General features: G+C 49.0%; 1 pseudogene; it reads left to right on the forward strand.

The window, feature by feature from the left end:
• The first annotated feature begins 260 nt into the window (after window positions 1–260).
• LOC123739544 (protein phosphatase Slingshot homolog 2-like) lies at window positions 261–20,239 on the forward strand (annotated as a pseudogene).
• Window positions 20,240–21,835: the final 1,596 nt, after the last annotated feature.

Genomic DNA, 21,835 nt, shown 5'->3' on the forward strand with positions numbered 1-21,835 from the left:
TCTCTCTCCCTCCATTTCTCTCTCCCTCATTTTCTCTCTCCCTCCTTTCCTCTGTTCTACTGTTTCTCTCTCCCTCTGTTTCTCTCTCCCTCATTTTCTCTCTCCCTCCTTTCCTCTGTCCCTCTCCTTTCCTCTGTCCCTCTCCTTTCCTCTGTCCCTCTCCTTTCCTCTGTCCCTCTCCTTTCCTCTGTCCCTCTCCTTTCCTCTGTCCCTCTCCTTTCCTCTGTCCCTCTGTTTCTCCCTCCTTTCCTCTCTGTCAGGGGTTTCAGTGTGTCCACTGATAACAGGGTCCATGTATTCAAGCCTGTATCAGTGCAGGCCATGTGGTGAGTACACCGTTTTAGGTCTTCACCTTTCAATATGCTGTTTATTGGTATGTTTGCACCGTGTTAGCTAGTGTTTTCTGATATATCTTGATTAGTTTACCATTTACCATCTAAATGTCCCACCAATGATCAATTTCTCTTTCTCTCCTCCCTCCACCCTTCTCTCTCCTCCCTCCACCCCTCGCTCTCTTCTCTCTTCTCTCTCTTTTCCCTCCACCCCTCTCTCTTTTCCCTCCACCCCTCTCTCTTTCCCTCCACCCCTCTCTCTTTGCCCTCCACCCCTCGCTCTCTTCTGTCTTCTCTCTCTCCTCCCTCCACCCTTCTCTCTCCTCCCTCCACTCCCCTCTCTCCTCCCTCCACCCCTCTCTCTTTTCCCTCCACCCCTCGCTCTCTTCTGTCTTCTCTCTCCTCCCCTCCACCCCTCTCTCTCCTCCCTCCACCCCCTCTCTCCTCCCCCCGCCCCCCTCTCCTCCCTCCACCCTTCTCTCTCCTCCCTCCACTCCCCTCTCTCCTCCCCTCCACCCCTCTCTCTCCTCCCCCCTCTCTCCTCCCTCCGCCCCCTCTCCTCCCCTCCACCCCTCTCTTTTCCCTCCACCCCTCGCTCTCTCTCTCTCTCCTCCCTCCACCCCTCTCTCTCCTCCCTCCACCCCTCTCTCTCGCTCTCTCTCTCTTCCTCCACCCCCCTCTCTCTTCCCTCCACCCCTCTCTCTTCCCTCCACCCCTCTCTCTTTCTTTCTTTCTCCCTCTCTTCTCCCACCACCCCTCTCTCTTTATATTCTCTCCTCCACCACTCTCTCTCCCCTACCAGGTCTGCTCTGCAGTCGCTTCCACAAGGCGTGTGAGGTGGCTCGTTGTTCATAACTACTTCCCCGGCAGCCTGTTCCTGACCTGGGTCAGCTACTACCAGAGTCGGGTCTCCTCTGACCAATCACGCATCAACGAAAGTGGAACGCCATGCAGGACGTTCAATCACATCATGCCGACGGTCCCGTGCTCTTCTCTGACGTGTGAGTGTCACAGACAGCCTCCCATAACGTGTTGGACTGGTTCAAGTTTATTTTCCAACATGTGTTATTAATAAATTGGATATCTGAATCACTTGATTATAGCATTAAAAACAGATGCCCAGTAAAATAAAGAGTGGGTGTTTCTCAATATGCAGATTACCGTGCCCAGAGTGCATTCTCCCAGGACGTTTTCTTAATTACTGGACACTTTCGGGAGGACGAGAGTGTGGAAAATGCAGAAAACATTTGAGAAGCATCTTCCAGCCAGGACAATGGCAACAATAGAGATGAAACAAGATATACTCAAAGCAAATGTTTTACTTCATAATAATCCGCTAGCAATATGTGACTCATATTAATGTAGCTAGTCAGCTAGTTAAACAGACAAAAATGACCTAAAAACTAATGTTACGCAAGGTAGATGTAAATTCTTTGTGGGTAGCTAGCTAGCTAACAGTAGTAGCTAGCTAGCTAACAGTTCGTAGCTAGCTGCCAACAGTTGTAGCAGCTAGCTAACAGTTGTAGCTAGCTAGCTAACAGTTTTAGCTAGCCAGTTAGCCCTATTGACTTACTATGGGCTTGCGTATCTACGCAAACATGCCAAAATTAACACAGAATGTATTTATTTATTAGTGTATCACGATAACATATTGTAGTCAGAAAACATGAGATGTGAATGGGCATGTTTTGGTCATATTTCTGTGCATTCCGTTGAAGCTTGCATTGATGCATGCTTCAAAATGATGTACAAACGGAGTAGGCATCCGAGAAGTCCACTCCGTGCTCCGCTTTCGATACTTTCATTTGGACTCATACTCCGACCCTCCCGTTCTCCAATTTACGTGCTCGGAGCACGGTAGTATGCGTTTTGAGAAACACCCAGTGTGTAGTGACATGTATGTTTACATGTTTATTGAGCTTCACAGCACCAGGAGTCTTCCCAGAATGCTTTTGCACAGAGCTCATCTTTAAGCTTGGGACCTAAGGACTAACTCTGTCATGAGCCCAGTCTGCTGGGCTTGTGATTATAGTCTCATTTGAATGAATCAAGATTAGAGGGAGTGTTTTAACATCATCAGTTCTGTTTCTATGGACCAAAAGAGAACCTTCTAGAAATAGTCAGAGAGATAGATGGAGGACTCATCATGGATATAACCCGTTTTAATCTTGGCCATTGCCATTAAGGGCTTCTACCATTTAAAAAGTAGACAACTGGTTGGGGGATTCCTATGAGTTGGGGAGTAATCAGCCAATGAAGAAGGAAAATGTACTACTTTAAAATGGAGATGGCCTCAATGCTGCCACAAACACTATAATGGCACACATACAAAAGATGAGTCCTCTATCTATCTCTATGGCCTGTTGTTCACACGCCTATCTGCCCTCTCATTGGCTGAGAATGGTCCCACCTGATCTTGCCTCCTTCCTCCTGCCTTCCATCTTTGTGGACATATATTTCCATTGTTAGAGCCAGTCACTCGACTATCTTGTCAATATAATAGACAATATTTGTTATAGTTAAAATCTCACATAGTGGTGCTGGAAATTGGAGAACAGGTAGAACTGGAGGGGAAGGGGTAGAGGGGGAGGGGGAGGGGTTATGAAAGATGGATGGAAGGAAGGAGGAATGAAAGGGTCAGCGTCTTGTTTTGAAGTCAAGGAGGAGGGTGATCTCACACAAACACTTATCAAATGTATTTATGAAGCCCTTTTACATCAGATGTCACAAAGTGCTGAACAGAAACCCAGCCTAAAACCCCAGACAGCAAGCAATAAAGATGTAGAAGCACAGTGGCTAGGAAAAACTCCCTAGAAAGGCAGGAACCTAGGAAGAAACCTAGAGGAACCAGGCACTGAGGGGTGGCCAGTCCTCTTCTGGCTGTGCCGGGTGAAGATAACAGTACATGGACATTTAAGGCCAGGTTGTTCTTCAAGATGTTCATAGATGACCAGCAGGGGTCCAAATAATAATCACAATGTTTTTAGAGGGTGCAACAGGTCAGCAACTCAGGAGTAAATGTCAGGAGAGGATCCGGGACAAGGTAAGAGGTCAGGGTTCCATAGCCACAGGCAAAACAGCAGAAACTGGATCAGCAGCACGACAAGGTGGACTGGGGAAAGCCAGGAGTCATCAGGCCAGGTAGGTATGGTCCTAGGGGAGAGAGGGAGAGAGAATACCCAAGTTCAGATAGGACATACTGACCCTAGCCCCTGGCACATAGACTATTACAGCATAGATACTGGAGGCTGAGACAGGAGGGTCAGGAGACACTGTGGCCCCTGTCCGACAATACCCTGACAGGGCCAACCAGGCAGGATATAACTTCACTCACTTTGCCAAAGCACAGCCCCCACACCACTAGAGGGATATCAACAGACCACCAACTTACTACCTTGAGACAAGGCTGAGTATAGCCCACGAATATCTCGTCCACCGCACGAGCCCGACGGGACGCAAAAACGGACCGGAAAATCACGTCAGTGACTCAACCCACTCCAAGTCAAGTATCGTGAAAAAAGCCTGGCACGATGGGTGGACCCCTCCTAGGCACTGCATTGAAGAGCACCAGTAAGCCAGTGACTCAGCCCTCCTAGGCACTGCATTGAAGAGCACCAGTAAGCCAGTGACTCAGCCCCCCATAACAAGTTCAGAGGCAGAGAATCCCAGTGGAGAGAGGGGAACCGGCTAGGAAGAGACAGCAAGGGCGGTTCGTTGCTCCAGTGCCTTGCCGTTCAGCTTCACACTCCTGGGCCAGACTACATTACATCATAGCACCTACTGAAGAGATGAGTCTTCAATATAGACTTAAAGGTTGAGACCGAGTCTCGCTCTCACATGGATAGGCAGACCATTCCATAAAAAATAGATCTCTATAGGAGAAAGCCCTGCCTCCAGCTGTTTTTAGGTTGATTTTCAGCGACAGTAAGGAGGACTGCGTTTTGTGACCGTAGCGTACGTGTAGGTATGTACGGCAGGACCTAATCGGAGAGATAGGTAGGAGCAAGCCCATTTAATGCTTTGTAGGTTAGCAGTAAAACCTTGAGAAAAGAAAAACTTTGACTGGCGCCGCGTGTTTCCAGGCCGACTGAAAGAGAGAGGATGGGCGTCTGATCAACACTGTCTGAGAGAGATTATGATGCAGAAAGACCTGGAGAATGTCACCTGCAAAGAGGTGTGTGTGTGTGTGTGTGTGTGTGCATAACATACTCTCTTAGTTGTCGTATTCTGGTAGTAGCGTGTTGGAAATGCATGTCTTGTGTGTGTGTGTTTAACCTGTGTGCTCTGTCGGTGTGTGTGTGTGTTTAACCTGTGTGCTCTGTCGTGTGTGTGTGTGTCTGTCTGTCTGTCTGTCTGTCTGTCTGTCTGTCTGTCTGTCTGTCTGTCTGTCTGTCTGTCTGTCTGTCTGTCTGTCTGTGTGTGTGTTTAACCTGTGTGTTCTGTCGGTGTGTGTGTGTGTGTGTGTGTGTGTGTGTGTGTGTGTGTGTGTGTGTGTGTGTGTGTGTGTGTGTGTGTGTGTGTGTGTTTAACCTGTGTGTTCTGTTCTAGATCCGCACAGAGCTGGAGGTGCACATGGTGTGTAACCTGTGTGAGTTTAAGGAGTACATAGACAATGAGATGATCCTGATCCTGGGTCAGATGGACAGTCCCACTGAGATATTCAACCATGTTTACCTGGTAGGTCCGTCTGTCTGGCTCTCTGGCTCGTCTGTCTGGCTCTCTGTCTCGTCTGTCTGGCTCTCTGTCTGTCTGTCTGGCTCTCTGGCACGTCTGTCTGGCTCTCTGTCCGTCTGTCTGGCTCGTCTGTCTGGCTCGTCTGTCTGGCTCGTCTGTCTGGCTCTCTGGCTCGTCTGTCTGGCTCGTCTGTCTGGCTCTCTGTCCGTCTGTCTGGCTCGTCTGTCTGGCTCTCTGGCTCGTCTGTCTGGCTCGTCTGTCTGGCTCTCTGGCTCGTCTCTCTGGCTCTCTGGCTCGTCTGTCTGTCTGGCTCTCATATATTTTTGGTTTCCCTCCAGGGCTCTGAGTGGAACGCATCCAATCTGGAGGAGTTGCAGGACAGTGGGTAAGGCATGCTCTGGAGAACTACTACTCCCATACTGCACTGCTCAACATAAATTCTATTTAGCTCTACTTTGCCTACACATCTATACTGACAACCTGTCCACCTTTCTCTCCACCCCCCCCTCCCCCCAGTGTGATGTATATTCTGAACGTGACAAGGAGATCGACAACTTCTTCCCAGGTGTGTTTGAATACCATAACATCCGTGTGTATGATGAGGAGGCTACAGACCTGCTAGCCTACTGGAACGACACCTACAAGTTCATCTCCAGAGCCAAGTGAGTCACTACCGGACTGGCCGACTGACTCTGGTCTGTGTGGACTCTCTACACTTTCTCTCTCTCTACACGTTCTCTCTCTCTACACTCCTTTCCCTCTCGCTCTACACTCCTTTCCCTCTCGCCTACACTCCTTTCCCTCTCGCTCTACACTCCTTTCCTCTCGCCTACACTCCTTTCCCTCTCGCTCTACACTCCTCTCTCTCGCTCGCTCTACACTCCCTCTCTCGCTCGCCTACACCCCTCTCGCTCGCTCTACACTCCTCTCTCGCTCTACCCCTCGTCACACTCCTCTGTCCTCGCCCACGCCCCCCCCCGCTGACACCTCTCCCCCGCCGCTCCACATTCCTTCTGCTACACTCCTCTCTCGCCGGCTTCACACTCTCCCCTCCCCCCGCCCACACCCCCTGTCTCTCGCCCACACCCCCCCCCGTCCTCGCTCTACACTCCTCTCTCGCTCCACACCCTCTCTCTCTCTCGCCTACATTCCTCTCTCTCTCGCTCTACACTCTCTCTCGCTCGCTCTACATTCCTCTCTGTCTCTCGCTCTCACGCCTCTCTCGCTCACACTCCTCTCTCTCGCTCGCTCTACATTCCTCTCTGTCTCTCGCTCTACACTCCTCTCTCGCTCGCTCTACATTCCTCTCTGTCTCTCGCCTCTACGCCTCTCTCTCGCTTCTACACCTCTCTGTCTCTCGCTCGCTCTACATTCCTCTCTGTCTCTCGCTCTACACTCCTCTCTCTCGCTCTACACTCCTCTCTCTCGCTCGCTCTACATTCCTCTCTGTCTCTCGCTCTACACTCCTCTCTCTAGCTTGCTCTACATTCCTCTCTGTCTCTCGCTCGCTCTACACTCCTCTCTCTCTCTCTCTCGCTCTACACTCCTCTCTCTCGCTCTTTACACTCCTTCCCTGTGGCTCAGTTGGTAGGGCATGGTGTTTGCAACGCCAGGGTTGTGGGTTCGATTCCCACGGGGGGCCATTACAATTATTATTTTTTTTTTAAATAAAAATACATGAAATGTATGCATTCACTACTGTAAGTCGCTCTGGATAAGAGCGTCTGCTAAATGACTAAAATGTAAAATGTACTCCTCTCGCTCGCTCGCTCTCTACACTCCTCTCGCTCACTCTCTACACTCCTCTCGCTCGCTCTCTACACTCCTCTCTCTCTCTCGCTCTACACTCCTCTCGCTTTCGCTCTCTACACTCCTCTCTCTCTCGCTCTACACTCCTTTCCCTCTCGCTCTACACTCCTCTCTCTCGCTCGTTCACACTCCTCTCTCTCGCTCGCTCTACACTCCTCTCTCTCGCTCCACACTCCTCTCTCTCTCTCTCTCGCTCTACACTCCTCTCGCTCGCTCTCTACACTCCTCTCTCTCGCTCTACACTCCTTTCCCTCTCGCTCTACACTCCTCTCTCTCGCTCGTTCCACACTCCTCTCTCTCGCCGCTCTACACTCTCTCTCGTACACTCCTCTCTCGCTCTACACTCCTCTCTGTCTCTCGCTCCACGCTCTCGCTCTACACTCTCTCTCTCGCCGCTCTACATTCCTCTGTCTCTCGCTCTACACTCCTCTCTCGCTCGCTCTACACTCTGTCTCTCGCTCTACACTCTCTCTCTCGCCTCACATCTCTCTCGCTTCGCCACATTCTCTCTGTCTCTCGCTCTACACTCCTCTCTCTCGCTCGCTCTACATTCCTCTCTGTCTCTCGCTCTACGCTCCTCTCTCGCTCTACACTCCTCTCTCTCGCTCGCTCTACATTCCTCTCTGTCTCTCGCTCTACACTCCTCTCTCGCTCGCTCTACATTCCTCTCTGTCTCTCGCTCTACGCTCCTCTCTCGCTCTACACTCCTCTCCCTCTACTCTCTCCCTCTCTCGCTACTCTCTCTCGGTCTCTGTTCTCCCTACGTCAGTCCCTTAACCAGTTGTAGGGTGTGTTAAAGAACATCCGTCTGTGCCTCTGTAGGAAAGCGGGAGCTAAGTGTCTGGTGCACTGTAAGATGGGTGTGAGTCGCTCTGCGTCCACAGTGATAGCCTACGCTATGAAGGAGTATGGCTGGGACCTGGAGAGGGCATTTGACCATGTTAAGGAGCAACGTGCCGTCACCAAACCTAACCCCTCCTTCATGAGACAGCTAGAGGAGTACCAGGGCATACTGCTGGCCAGGTACATACATACACACACACACACACACTCTTCATTAGACTGCTCTCACAGTTACAACACAATAACCTACACCACAGTAAAGACATTCTATGTCGATACGTTAGTCGTGCCGTGAGAAATAGATTTGTGTTTGTGCCACACACACACACGCAAACACACACACACACAAACTCTGGTGGGAATTAGTGGAGTCAATTCAATTTAAGGGCTTTACTGGCATGGGAAACATATGTTAACATTGCCAAAGCAAGTGAAGTAGATAATAAACACAAGTGAAATAAAGAATAAAAATGAACCATAAACATGACATTCCAAAAGAATAAAGACCATTTGAAATGTCATATTATCTATATATACAGTGTTGTAACTGTTTAAAGTACAAAAGGGAAAATAAATAAACATAAATATGGGTTGTATTTACAATGGTGTTTGTTCTTCACTGGTTGCCCTTTTCTCGTGGCAACAGGTCACAAATATTGCTGCTGTGATTGCACACTGTGGTATTTCACCCAGTAGATATGGGAGTTTATCAAAATTGGGTTTATTTTCGAATTCTTTGTGGATCTGTGTAATCTGAGGGAAATATGTGTCTCTAATATGGTCATACATTTGGCAGGAGGTTAGGAAGTGCAGCTCAGTTTCCACCTCATTTTGTGGGCAGTGTGCACATAGCCTGTCTTCTCTTGAGAGCCATGTCTGCCTACGGCGGCCTTTCTCAATAGCAAGGCTATGCTCACTGAGTCTGTACATAGTCAAAGCTTTCCTTAATTTTGGGTCAGTCACAGTGGTCAGGTATTCTGCCGCTGTGTACTCTCTGTTTAGGGCCAAATAGCATTCTAGTTTGCTCTGGTTTTTGGGAATTCTGTCCAATTTGTCAAATAATTATCTTTTTGTTTTCTCATTATTTGGTTGGGTCTAATTGTGTTGCTGTCCTGGGGCTATGTGGGGTCTGTTTGTGTTTGTGAACAGAGCCCCAGAACCAGCTTGCTTAGGGGGCTCTTCTCCAGGTTCATCTCTCTGTAGGTGATGTCTTTGTTATGGAAGGTTTGGGAATCGCTTCCTTTTAGGTGGTTGTAGAATTTAACGGCTCTTTTCTGGATTTTGATAATTAGCGGGTATCGGCCTAATTCTACTCTGCATGGAGTATTTGGTGTTTTACGTTGTACACTGGGGATATTTTTTCAGAATTCTGCATGCAGAGTCTCAATTTGTTGTTTGTCCCATTTTGTGAATTCTTGGTTGGTGAGCGGACCCCAGACCTCACAACTATAAAGGGCAATGGGTTCTATAACTGATTCAAGTATTTTTAGCCAGATCCTAATTGGTATGTTGAATTTTATGTTCCTTTTGATGGCGTAGAAGGCCCTTCTTGCTTTGTCTCTCAGATCGTTCACAGCTTTGTGGAAGTTACCTGTGGCGCTGATGTTTAGGCCGAGGTATGTATAGTTTGTGTGCTCTAGGGCATCGGTGTCTGGATGGAATTTGTATTTGGGGTCCTGGCGACTGGACCTTTTTGGAACACCATTATTTTGGTCTAGGAAGAGGGAATGCAACACCCTGCTACAACTCAACTCCCCGTGGTGTGAAAGAGGTATGGGACTGTAGGTGCGAGTAAGGATGACAAAGGCAGAGAGTGGTACCGTTTACAAGGAATTTATTCCATCACACGGTATTTTTGGGGAAAAGGGGCTGAACGGAACCAAAGCAAAGAAAGTAAATGTCAAAGCCCCTTCTCCTACCTTACCTGCCTACCCACTACTTACCTAACTAGCACCACCTGGTGCACTAACCAAAATAGAGGGGATGGTCCGCCCAGGTCTTACCTAGTGTGCATAGACAGAGTATATACTACGGGTATATGTATGCCCAGGTCTTACCTAGTGTACATAGACAGAGTATATACTACGGGTATATGTATGCCCAGGTCTTACCTAGTGTACATAGACAGAGTATATACTACGGGTATATGTATGCCCAGGTCTTACCTAGTGTACATAGACAGAGTATATACTACGGGTATATGTATGCCCAGGTCTTACCTAGTGTACATAGACAGAGTATATACTACGGGTATATGTATGCCCAGGTCTTACCTAGTGTACATAGACAGAGTATATACTACGGGTATATGTATGCCCAGGTCTTACCTAGTGTACATAGACAGAGTATATACTACGGGTATATGTATGCCCAGGTCTTACCTAGTGTACATAGACAGAGTATATACTACGGGTATATGTATGCCCAGGTCTTACCTAGTGTACATAGACAGAGTATATACTACGGGTATATGTATGCCCAGGTCTTACCTAGTGTACATAGACAGAGTATATACTACGGGTATATGTATGCCCAGGTCTTACCTAGTGTACATAGACAGAGTATATACTACGGGTATATGTATGCCCAGGTCTTACCTAGTGTACATAGACAGAGTATATACTACGGGTATATGTATGCCCAGGTCTTACCTAGTGTACATAGACAGAGTATATACTACGGGTATATGTATGCCCAGGTCTTACCTAGTGTACATAGACAGAGTATATACTACGGGTATATGTATGCCCAGGTCTTACCTAGTGTACATAGACAGAGTATATACTACGGGTATATGTATGCCCAGGTCTTACCTAGTGTACATAGACAGAGTATATACTACGGGTATATGTATGCCCAGGTCTTACCTAGTGTACATAGACAGAGTATATACTACGGGTATATGTATGCCCAGGTCTTACCTAGTGTGCATAGACAGAGTATATACTACGGGTATATGTATGCCCAGGTCTTACCTAGTGTGCATAGACAGAGTATATACTACGGGTATATGTATGCCCAGGTCTTACCTAGTGTACATAGACAGAGTATATACTACGGGTATATGTATGCCCAGGTCTTACCTAGTGTACATAGACAGAGTATATACTACGGGTATATGTATGCCCAGGTCTTACCTAGTGTACATAGACAGAGTATATACTACGGGTATATGTATGCCCAGGTCTTACCTAGTGTACATAGACAGAGTATATACTACGGGTATATGTATGCCCAGGTCTTACCTAGTGTACATAGACAGAGTATATACTACGGGTATATGTATGCCCAGGTCTTACCTAGTGTACATAGACAGAGTATATACTACGGGTATATGTATGCCCAGGTCTTACCTAGTGTACATAGACAGAGTATATACTACGGGTATATGTATGCCCAGGTCTTACCTAGTGTACATAGACAGAGTATATACTACGGGTATATGTATGCCCAGGTCTTACCTAGTGTACATAGACAGAGTATATACTACGGGTATATGTATGCCCAGGTCTTACCTAGTGTACATAGACAGAGTATATACTACGGGTATATGTATGCCCAGGTCTTACCTAGTGTACATAGACAGAGTATATACTACGGGTATATGTATGCCCAGGTCTTACCTAGTGTACATAGACAGAGTATATACTACGGGTATATGTATGCCCGCAGGCCTCTTGCCTAAGCGTTCCCAAGGTGCCTTCCCCTTCCCCCTGGGAACAAAACAGAATAGAAACGTAAGTACACAATATCAATAATCAGACACACTGCGTTGTAAGGGCACACGCATACCTCAGATCAGCGGCTACAAAAATACTTCACAAAAACCAACACAGGACACACTCATCTAACAACAACCAACACATATCCCACGGTAGTTATTGGGGTCAAATTTGGTTTTCGCGGATTGTGGATTGCGGTGATCAGTGTTTGGTTCCAAATATTGGGGAAGATGCCAGAGTTAAGGATGTTAGAGTTTATGTATAGCCAATTGGAATTTGTTGTCTGTATATTTTATAATTTCATTGAGGATACCATCAACACCACAGGCCTTTTTGGGTTGGAGGGTTTGTATTTTGTCCTGTAGTTCATTCAAGGTAATTGGAGAATCCAGTGGGTTCTGGTAGACTTTAATAGTTGATTCTAAGATTTGTATTTGATCATGTATATGTTTTTGCTGTTTGTTCTTTGTTATAGAGTCAAAAGATTGGAGAAGTGGTTTATCCAGACATCTCCATTTTGGATAGATAACTCTTCATGTTTGTTTAGAGTTTTCCAATGTTCCCAGAAGTGGTTAGATTCTATGGATTCTTCAGTTACATTGAGCTGATTTCTGACGTGCTGTTCCTTCTTTTTCCGTACTGTATTTCTGTATTGTTTTAGTGATTCACCATAGTGAAGGTGTAGACTCAGGTTTTTGGGGTCTCGATGTTTTTGGTTGGACAGATTTCTCAATTTCCTTAAGGTTTTTGCATTCTTCATCAAACCATTTGTTTTTGTTGTTCATTTTTAGATTTGATAGGGAAGCTGAGAGGTCAAATATACTGTTTAGATTTTCTACTGCCAAGTTTACACCTTCACTATTACAGTGGAACGTTTTGTCCAGGAAGTTGTCTAAAAGGGATTGAATTTGTTGTTGCCTAATTGTTTTTTGGGACGTTTCCACACTACATTCCTTCCATCTATAGCATTTCTTAATATTACTCAGTTCCTTTGGCTTTGATGCCTCATGACTGAGTATTGCTCTGTTCAAGTAGACTGTGATTTTGCTGTGGTCTGATAGGGATGTCAGTGGTCTGACTGTGAACGCTCTGAGAAACTCTGGGTTGAGGTCAGTGATAAAGTAGTCTACAGTACTACTGCCAAGAGATGAGCAATAGATGTACCTACCATAGGAGTTCCCTCGAAGCCTACCATTGATTATGTACATACCCAGCGTGTGACAGAGCTGCAGGAAGTTGTGACCCGTTTTTGTTGCTTATGTTGTCATAGTTGTGCCTAGGGGGCACATGGGGAGGGAATGCTGTCACCTCCAGGTAGGTGTTTGTCCCCCTGTGTGCTGAGGCTGTCAGGTTCTTGACCGGTTCTGGCATTTAGATCGCCACAGACTAGTACATGTCCCTGGGCGTAGAAATGATTGATTTGAAGCTGTCTTTATTAAAGTATGGGGATTCTAGTGGGGGCGATATAGGTAGCACACTACATCTCCTAGCCAATGAGCAGCCAGTCTCCCTGTCCTCAGGAATGTCTGCTATGTAGCCTGCTATGTAGCCTGCTATGTAGCCTGCTATGTAGCCTACTATGTAGTCTGCTATGTAGCTGGATAGAGGAACCTACTAGCATTGACTAACATATCTCTCTTCTTCCTCTTGTTCTGCCACTTCTACCTTTTTTCTTTCACCCACAGTAAGCAGAGGCACAACAAGCTGTGGCGTTCCCACTCGGACAGCGACCTATCAGAGCACCACGAGCCGCTGTGTAAGCCCGCCCGCCAACCCCACACCGTGGGCCGCTTCGACCCCTGTAACCAGGGCAACAGTCCCGCCGTACCTACCCTGCAGGAGCTGTTGCAGCCGCTGGAAACTCCCTCCGACACAGAGCAGGTGGTGCGGTCCGTCTCTGAGTGTGGGAACCCCTCTAGTGCAGGGAAGGTGGTATGGTCCAGTAGCCAGCCCAATACCACAGTTAACCAGGAAAATAAACTGAACACTAACCAGGAGACTAGGACTGAAGCTCAGTTGACCTCCACAACTAGGGACCAGTCAGCTGCTACTGGGGACCAGTCAGTAGGGTCCAGTCAGTAGGGTTCAGTCAGTAGGGTCCAGTCAGTAGGCAGTGGGGTCTAGTCAGTACGCAGTGGGGTCCAGTCAGTGGGGTCCAGTCAGTGGGGTCCAGTCAGTAGGCAGTGGGGTCCAGTCAGTAGGCAGTAGGGTCCAGTCAGTAGGGTCCAGTCAGTAGGCAGTGGGGTCCAGTCAGTAAGCAGTGGGGTCCAGTCAGTAGGGTCCAGTCAGTAGGCAGTAGGGTCCAGTCAGTAGGGTCCAGTCAGTAGGGTCCAGTCAGTAGGGTCCAGTCAGTGGGGTCCAGTCAGTAGGGTCCAGTCAGTAGGGTCCAGTCAGTGGGGTCCAGTCAGTAGGCAGTAGGGTCCAGTCAGTAGGGTCCAGTCAGTAGGGTCCAGTCAGTAGGGTCCAGTCAGTAGGCAGTAGGGTCCAGTCAGTAGGGTCCAGTCAGTAGGCAGTAGGGTCCAGTCAGTAGGCAGTGGGGTCCAGTCAGTAGGGTCCAGTCAGTAGGGTCCAGTCAGTAGGGTCCAGTCAGTAGGCAGTGGGGTCCAGTCAGTAGGCAGTGGGGTCCAGTCAGTAGGGTCCAGTCAGTAGGGTCCAGTCAGTAGGGTCCAGTCAGTAGGCAGTGGGGTCCAGTCAGTAAGCAGTGGGGTCCAGTCAGTAGGGTCCAGTCAGTAGGCAGTAGGGTCCAGTCAGTAGGGTCCAGTCAGTAGGGTCCAGTCAGTAGGGTCCAGTCAGTAGGCAGTAGGGTCCAGTCAGTAGGGTCCAGTCAGTAGGCAGTAGGGTCCAGTCAGTAGGCAGTGGGGTCCAGTCAGTAGGGTCCAGTCAGTAGGGTCCAGTCAGTAGGGTCCAGTCAGTAGGCAGTGGGGTCCAGTCAGTAAGCAGTGGGGTCCAGTCAGTAGGGTCCAGTCAGTAGGCAGTAGGGTCCAGTCAGTAGGGTCCAGTCAGTAGGGTCCAGTCAGTAGGGTCCAGTCAGTAGGCAGTAGGGTCCAGTCAGTAGGGTCCAGTCAGTAGGGTCCAGTCAGTAAACAGTGGGGTCCAGTCAGTAGGGTCCAGTCAGTGGGGTCCAGTCTGTAGGCAGTGGGGTCCAGTCAGTGGGGTCCAGTCAGTAGGGTCCAGTCAGTAGGCAGTGGGGTCCAGTCAGTGGGGTCCAGTCAGTAGGGTCCAGTCAGTAGGCAGTGGGGTCCAGTCAGTAGGGTCCAGTCAGTAGGCAGTGGGGTCCAGTCTGTAGGCAGTGGGGTCCAGTCAGTGGGGTCCAGTCAGTGGGGTCCAGTCTGTAGGCAGTGGGGTCCAGTCAGTGTTGTCCAGTCAGTAGGGTCCAGTCAGTAGGCAGTGGGGTCCAGTCAGTGGGGTCCAGTCAGTAGGCAGTGGGGTCCAGTCAGTAGGCAGTGGGGTCCAGTCAGTAGGGTCCAGTCAGTAGGCAGTGGGGTCCAGTCAGTGGGGTCCAGTCAGTAGGCAGTGGGGTCCAGTCAGTAGGGTCCAGTCAGTAGGGTCCAGTCAGTAGGGTCCAGTCAGTGGGGTCCAGTCAGTAGGGTCCAGTCAGTGGGGTCCAGTCAGTAGGCAGTGGGGTCCAGTCAGTAGGGTCCAGTCAGTAGGCAGTGGGGTCCAGTCAGTAGGGTCCAGTCAGTAGGGTCCAGTCAGTAGGGTCCAGTCAGTAGGCAGTGGGGTCCAGTCAGTAGGGTCCAGTCAGTGGGGTCCAGTCAGTGGGGTCCAGTCAGTAGGGTCCAGTCAGTAGGGTCCAGTCAGTAGGGTCCAGTCAGTGGGGTCCAGTCAGTAGGGTCCAGTCAGTAAGCAGTGGGGTCCAGTCAGTGGGGTCCAGTCAGTAGGGTCCAGTCAGTAGGCAGTGGGGTCCAGTCAGTGGGGTCCAGTCAGTAGGGTCCAGTCAGTAGGCAGTGGGGTCCAGTCAGTAGGGTCCAGTCAGTAGGGTCCAGTCAGTAGGCAGTGGGGTCCAGTCAGTAGGGTCCAGTCAGTGGGGTCCAGTCAGTAGGGTCCAGTCAGTAAGCAGTGGGGTCCAGTCAGTAGGGTCCAGTCAGTGGGGTCCAGTCAGTGGGGTCCAGTCAGTAGGGTCCAGTCAGTAGGCAGTGGGGTCCAGTCAGTAGGGTCCAGTCAGTAGGCAGTGGGGTCCAGTCAGTAGGGTCCAGTCAGTAGGGTCCAGTCAGTAGGGTCCAGTCAGTAGGCAGTGGGGTCCAGTCAGTAGGGTCCAGTCAGTAGGCAGTGGGGTCCAGTCAGTAGGGTCCAGTCAGTAGGGTCCAGTCAGTAGGCAGTGGGGTCCAGTCAGTAGGGTCCAGTCAGTAAGCAGTGGGGTCCAGTCAGTAGGGTCTAGGCAGTAGGGTCTAGGCAGTGGGGTCCAGTCAGTAGGGTCCAGTCAGTAGGGTCCAGTCAGTAGGCAGTGGGGTCCAGTCAGTGGGCTCCAGTCAGTAGGGTCCAGTCAGTAGGCAGTGGGGTCCAGTCAGTAGGGTCCAGTCAGTAGGGTCCAGTCAGTAGGGTCCAGTCAGTGGGGTCCAGTCAGTAGGGTCCAGTCAGTAGGCAGTGGGGTCCAGTCCTCCCATACTGTTGACCAGAAGCCTTCAGCAACAGCTAGTACTAGTCCCTCCACTGGTTCTCAGGGGGAGTCCCGAGGGTTGGATCCCCCAGACAGTGCTCCCCTGGCTGGGTCTGTGTGTCTTCCGTCCCCCCCTCTGTCCAACGGCCTGTGTGACTCTGAGGACCCCTCGACCCAGTCTCTACCCTGGCTGGTGCCTGGTGTTTCCACCGTGGCAGAGACTGTGGCGGTCGGGCGCCCTGACCTGCCCCCCTCCCTTCACCACCTCCCCCTCTCCCCTACCCCCTCCAGCGCAGATGAGACTCCAAAAGCCAAGGAGCCGTCCTCCAACTTGCCTGATGCCAAAGTCCCGCCAGTCACAGGTGCCTGAGTTGTTGTTGAGGACCCCGGTAATAAGCACACAAACAGCAGGATCCCAAGAGCAGTACGCACCAGTGCCTTATGAGAAACTAGACCGTGGACAGTTCAGGACCCCAACAACCCTCCAGTAGTGAGGTGCTCATCAGCCAGCCCAGTGCCCCCCCTCAGGACTCTGTCGCAGAGGGGTCCCTGGCTCTCAGCACAGACCACATCAACTTCTTCAGCGCCAGAGAGAAGTTCCAGGGCCTGACTCAGGATGGGAGGACCCTCTGCTTTTCTGATCAGGCACTGCAGCAGACTCCTCAGCCCATTCCCAGGGCTCCAGGACAGGAGGAGGAGGACCCCTCTGCTGAGGCGACGGAGGAGGAGGTCGAGAAGAGGAAGAGGGTGACACTATTTGTATTTCTTTTACAAGGTTAGTCTCAAAGAGATTAACAATCTATTTTCCAAGAGAGACCTGGCCAAAATAGCAGCACACCAAGTTTCAGACAACATTAAAATCAAAGCAGTTTAAAAACATCCATTTACACATTGAACAGGCAATAATTATTTGGGGAGGTGTGATGCATTCTGGGGTGAAAACAGCACCCCACTTTGTCCACCATAGTTTAGACTTTAGCTTTGAACTCATTCAAGGAGACAAGCTCCTGCAATTCCATGTCCTTTTTATAGTTTGTTGAAAGCGGAGGGGAACTGGAACGCTTTTTTACCCAGTTCTTTACGGGAATTATTTTAATTTCATGTAACCTTTATTTTATCATGGAGTCATACTGAAACCAAGGTCTCTTTTTTTTTACAGATCAGCCCTGAATTACAGAAATTACAGAAAATACAAACATCAAAATATAAATCCAAAAGTCAAGCAGAAAGAAAAACACGGTCATAAAAAAATGAACATATTCATCAGTAATAAGGTCCTCAATCAGCTGTCTGAATTACCCAAGAGGCACATACGTCTCGTGTCTGAGCCGTTGAATTGCGACTCCACTTTGTCTCTGTACTGACGTTTTGCCTGTTTGATTGCCTTACGGAGGGAATAGCTACACTGTAGCCATATTCCCAGTCATCTTGCCGTGGTTTCATTCTGACATCACCAGGCAGTCCATCAGTTAATAGACCAATAACAGCACATTTTCAGGGTTTCCCCTCCACTCCCAGACAGTCTGATCATTTCCCTTTGATAAGAAACAAATTGTTTATTTTTAATAATTTAATTGAAAATGATCACAGTAAGGTTTTTCCGGTACTTTTGTATACTTTTTAGCCAGTTGTTCTGAAAGTAGCGCTCACGAGCCAAAAGTGGTCCCCGACAATTGCATACTACGTCACATACAGTATGTGCACCATGTCATCCATCGCGCTCTCTCGCTGTGGTGTACACGGAGCCGTTAAACCCACCCTGCAACCTCATTGGATAACGCTAGCAGGCCTCTTGCAAGCTGTCAATCAAAAAAGGAGGGTCTGGAGCTCATTGGCTAGAACTTTAATTGCTAGGGGGGGTGGCCTACGTGGGGAGAAAATGTAGGAAAAATGGCGCAGCACAGCTTCAAGAAAACAGTCGCTTTCAAACTAGGGATTTCGTGGCTAATTGAGGTAAAACAGTAATTCTGCTCATAGATTATGCAGCAGACCTACACATCAGCCCAAAGTGTGAGTTTGAAAAAATACTTTCTTAGGTCGCCAAAGTACCAGAGGATGTCTAATTGTTACCCATAAATGATTTGATATTGAGATAAAAGTGGCTGCATTGGACCTTTTTAAAGTTGCAAAATGCAGAATTCGCTCTGCCATTTCCTGGTTGATAAAATTCTAATAATTCGCATTATATTTGACAAAACAAGCAGGAGTGTAGAGTCATTGTACCATCTAAACTGTTGTAAAATATTGTATTTTCAGCTGTTTGAAGCTAGTGTACAAAACTGAAAGTAAAAGATGCAAAAACTAACCTTAAGAACGGGAAGCATAGAAATTGAGCACAGAACAGATCTACCACTTAGACTTGCTTTCAATGAGTGACAGATCTATAACACACATTTCTATGTGAATTTGGTCAGGTCGCCCCAAAAAAGATACATATTGCAGCTTAAGAAAATGTACTTGCGAACTTTGAAAATAAAATGATCTTTGTAAATTAACTTTAGTTACCAACTTTGCAATGTGAAGACTACTTCTATATTTTATTCTTATTTTGTTTTTCTTCTCTTTTCTCAGGAGAGCATTGTCTCTGTTCACCTCATAGTCACAGAACTGGAGTCCTTGAGGCACACTGTGGCCGCTTCCCGGGTCCTTCCAGCCAACCAGAGTCTACAAGCCTCTCCCAGGACCAGGACATGCGTCAGTCAAACCAGGAAGTAGAGGAGAAAGTTGCAAAGTCACAGCAGGAAGTGAAGGCTGTCAAATAGGAAGTGAAGGACAAAGCAAAAGAGATGGAAGCTGTCTCCCACTCTCCTCCCGTCCCTCTCTCTGGTGATTGGGCAATGGGCTCTGTGCGCCACGTAACCAGACACCTGGAGCAGCGAATGAGGCAGGAGCATGACTCCCCCTCCCCAACTCCCCTGTCCCTCCCACTCACCCACTCACCCCCCTCCCACCACCCTACCCCTATCACCCCTCACCACACTTCCCTCTGCTATGCCCCCCTGTCCTCCATGGACTTCCTTTGTCTGGAGGGGATGACTGAGTTCGAGTCGGGCACAGACTGGGGTAGCCTCCCGGGACGAGGACGCGGTGACATCATGAAGGAGACGCGGGAGATGGGGGTGTTCCTTCGCCAGTAGAGCGAGGGTGGACCCATGGTGCCCAAGTGTGTGGGCCATCTGTGGGGGGAAGGTGTGGAGGCGAGGCAGAAGGGCAGCGACCGGCAGAGAGCCAAAGAGGTAGAGGCCCGGATTCGCCAGGCTGGACTGACCCTGCCCTCCCTGATGAAACGCTCTGCCTCATTGGCTAAGCTGGGCTGTCTAGAGTTGTCGGCCAATGACCTGAGTGGCTGGGATCTTAGCCCTACCGCTCCCGCGATGCCCACCGTGGAACCCCTCCTTTGGTAGCAGCTGACGAGTCCTCCAAGAAACGGAGGGTGCTATCCCACAATGCCCCCTGTCTGACTACTTCTGTCTCAACCAGCAGGGCCGAGTCCCTCAGGACCGGAGTGGAGGGGCCTTGTAAGTGTGGACACACCCCCTCAGAACACTTGCATTCTCCTCCGTCTAATCAGGGCTGGCAGAGGGGGAAAGTTCCTGACGCTGGTCACGCCCCTTCGCCAATGCCCTACCTGATGTCCGTGGCAACACGACAGCAGTATGGAAGGACACACCCCCCCCCACGTAGGCTGAAAAAATGGACTGTCAGCACCCTCTACCACACTATGTGACCCTCACACTGTTCTTTGTATGTGTGTGTGAGCGTGAGACACAGAAAGTGATGAATGTGTGTATGCCATAACTGTTTAATTTCTACTGTATTTCTATCTGGATCTATGTGAAAACAAGCCCAGCCACTTTCCTGAGCCTCTACCTCCTTTGCTTGCCTTTTAATTCAAAACTCTGATAGGTCTACAATATGGCTGCCTTCCCTAAGAACATAGGATGAATAGGTGGATCCATCACTATTGTGCTTAATGCTAACACAAAGCTTATCTCTTCAGGGCCCGTATCCACAAAGTGTCTCAGAGCAGGGGCGGAATGGCCCTGGACTTTGATCCAGACCGGCCCACCAGAACCGGCCCCCGTATCCTCCACCACGGCCGGACTGATAATGCTCGCATGTACACACACGACCTGCCCCTAATATAACCACCTAGCTACACCACAACCCCTAATACAACCACCTAGCTACATCACAACCCCTAATACAACCACCTAGCTACATCACAACCCCTAATACAACCACCTAGCTACATCAAAACCCCTAATACAACCCCCCTAGCTACATCACAACCCCTAATACAACCACCTAGCTACATCACAACCCCTAATACAACCACCTAGCTACACCACAACCCCTAATACAACCACCTAGCTACATCACAACCCCTAATACAACCACCTAGCTACATCACAACCCCTAATACAACCCCCCTAGCTACATCACAACCCCTAATACAACCACCTAGCTACATCACAACCCCTAATACAACCACCTAGCTACACCACAACCCCTAATACAACCACCTAGCTACATCACAACTCCTAATACAACCACCTAGCTACATCACTACCAGCCCCTAATACAACCACCTAGCTACACCACAACCCCTAATACAACCACCTAGCTACACCACAACCCCTAATACAACCACCTAGCTACATCACAACCCCTAATATAACCACCTAGCTACATCACAACCCCTAATACAACCACCTAGCTACACCACAACCCTTAATACAACCACCTAGCTACATCACAACCCCTAATACAACCACCTAGCTACATCACAACCCCTAATACAACCACCTAGCTACACCACAACCCCTAATACAACCACCTAGCTACATCACAACCCCTAATATAACCACCTAGCTACACCACAACCAGCATCTAATACAACCACCGAGCTACACCACAACCCCTAATACAACCACCTAGCTACACCACAACCCCTAATACAACCACCTAGCTACATCACAACCCCTAATACAACCACCTAGCTACACCACAACCCCTAATACAACAGCCTAGCTACATCACAACCCCTAATACAACCACCTAGCTACATCACAACCCCTAATGTAACCACCTAGCTACATCACAACCCCTAATACAACCACCTAGCTACATCACAACCCCTAATACAACCACCTAGCTACATCACAACCCCTAATACAACCACCTAGCTACACCACAACCCCTAATACAACCACCTAGCTACATCACTACCAGCCCCTAATACAACCACCTAGCTACATCACTACCCCTAATACAACCACCTAGCTACACCACAACCCTTAATACAACCACCTAGCTACACCACAACCCCTAATACAACCACCTAGCTACACCACAACCCCTAATACAACCACCTAGCTACACCACCACAACCCCTAATACAACCACATAGCTACATTACAACCCCTAATACAACCACCTAGCTACACCACAACCCCTAATACAACCACCGAGCTACATCACTACCAGCCCCTAATACAACCACCTAGCTACATCACTACCCCTAATACAACCACCTAGCTACACCACAACCCTTAATCCAACCACCTAGCTACACCACAACCCCTAATACAACCACCTAGCTACACCACAACCCCTAATACAACCACCTAGCTACACCACCACAACCCCTAATACAACCACATAGCTACATTACAACCCCTAATACAACCACCTAGCTACATTACAACCCCTAATACAACCACCTAGCTACATCACAACCCCTAATATAACCACCTAGCTACATCACAACCCCTAATATAACCACCTAGCTACACCACAACCCCTAATATAACCACCTAGCTACATCACAACCCCTAATACAACCCCCTAGCTAC

The sequence above is a fragment of the Salmo salar genome, unplaced genomic scaffold, assembly GCF_905237065.1.
Source record: "Salmo salar unplaced genomic scaffold, Ssal_v3.1, whole genome shotgun sequence".
Lineage (NCBI taxonomy): Eukaryota > Metazoa > Chordata > Actinopteri > Salmoniformes > Salmonidae > Salmo > Salmo salar.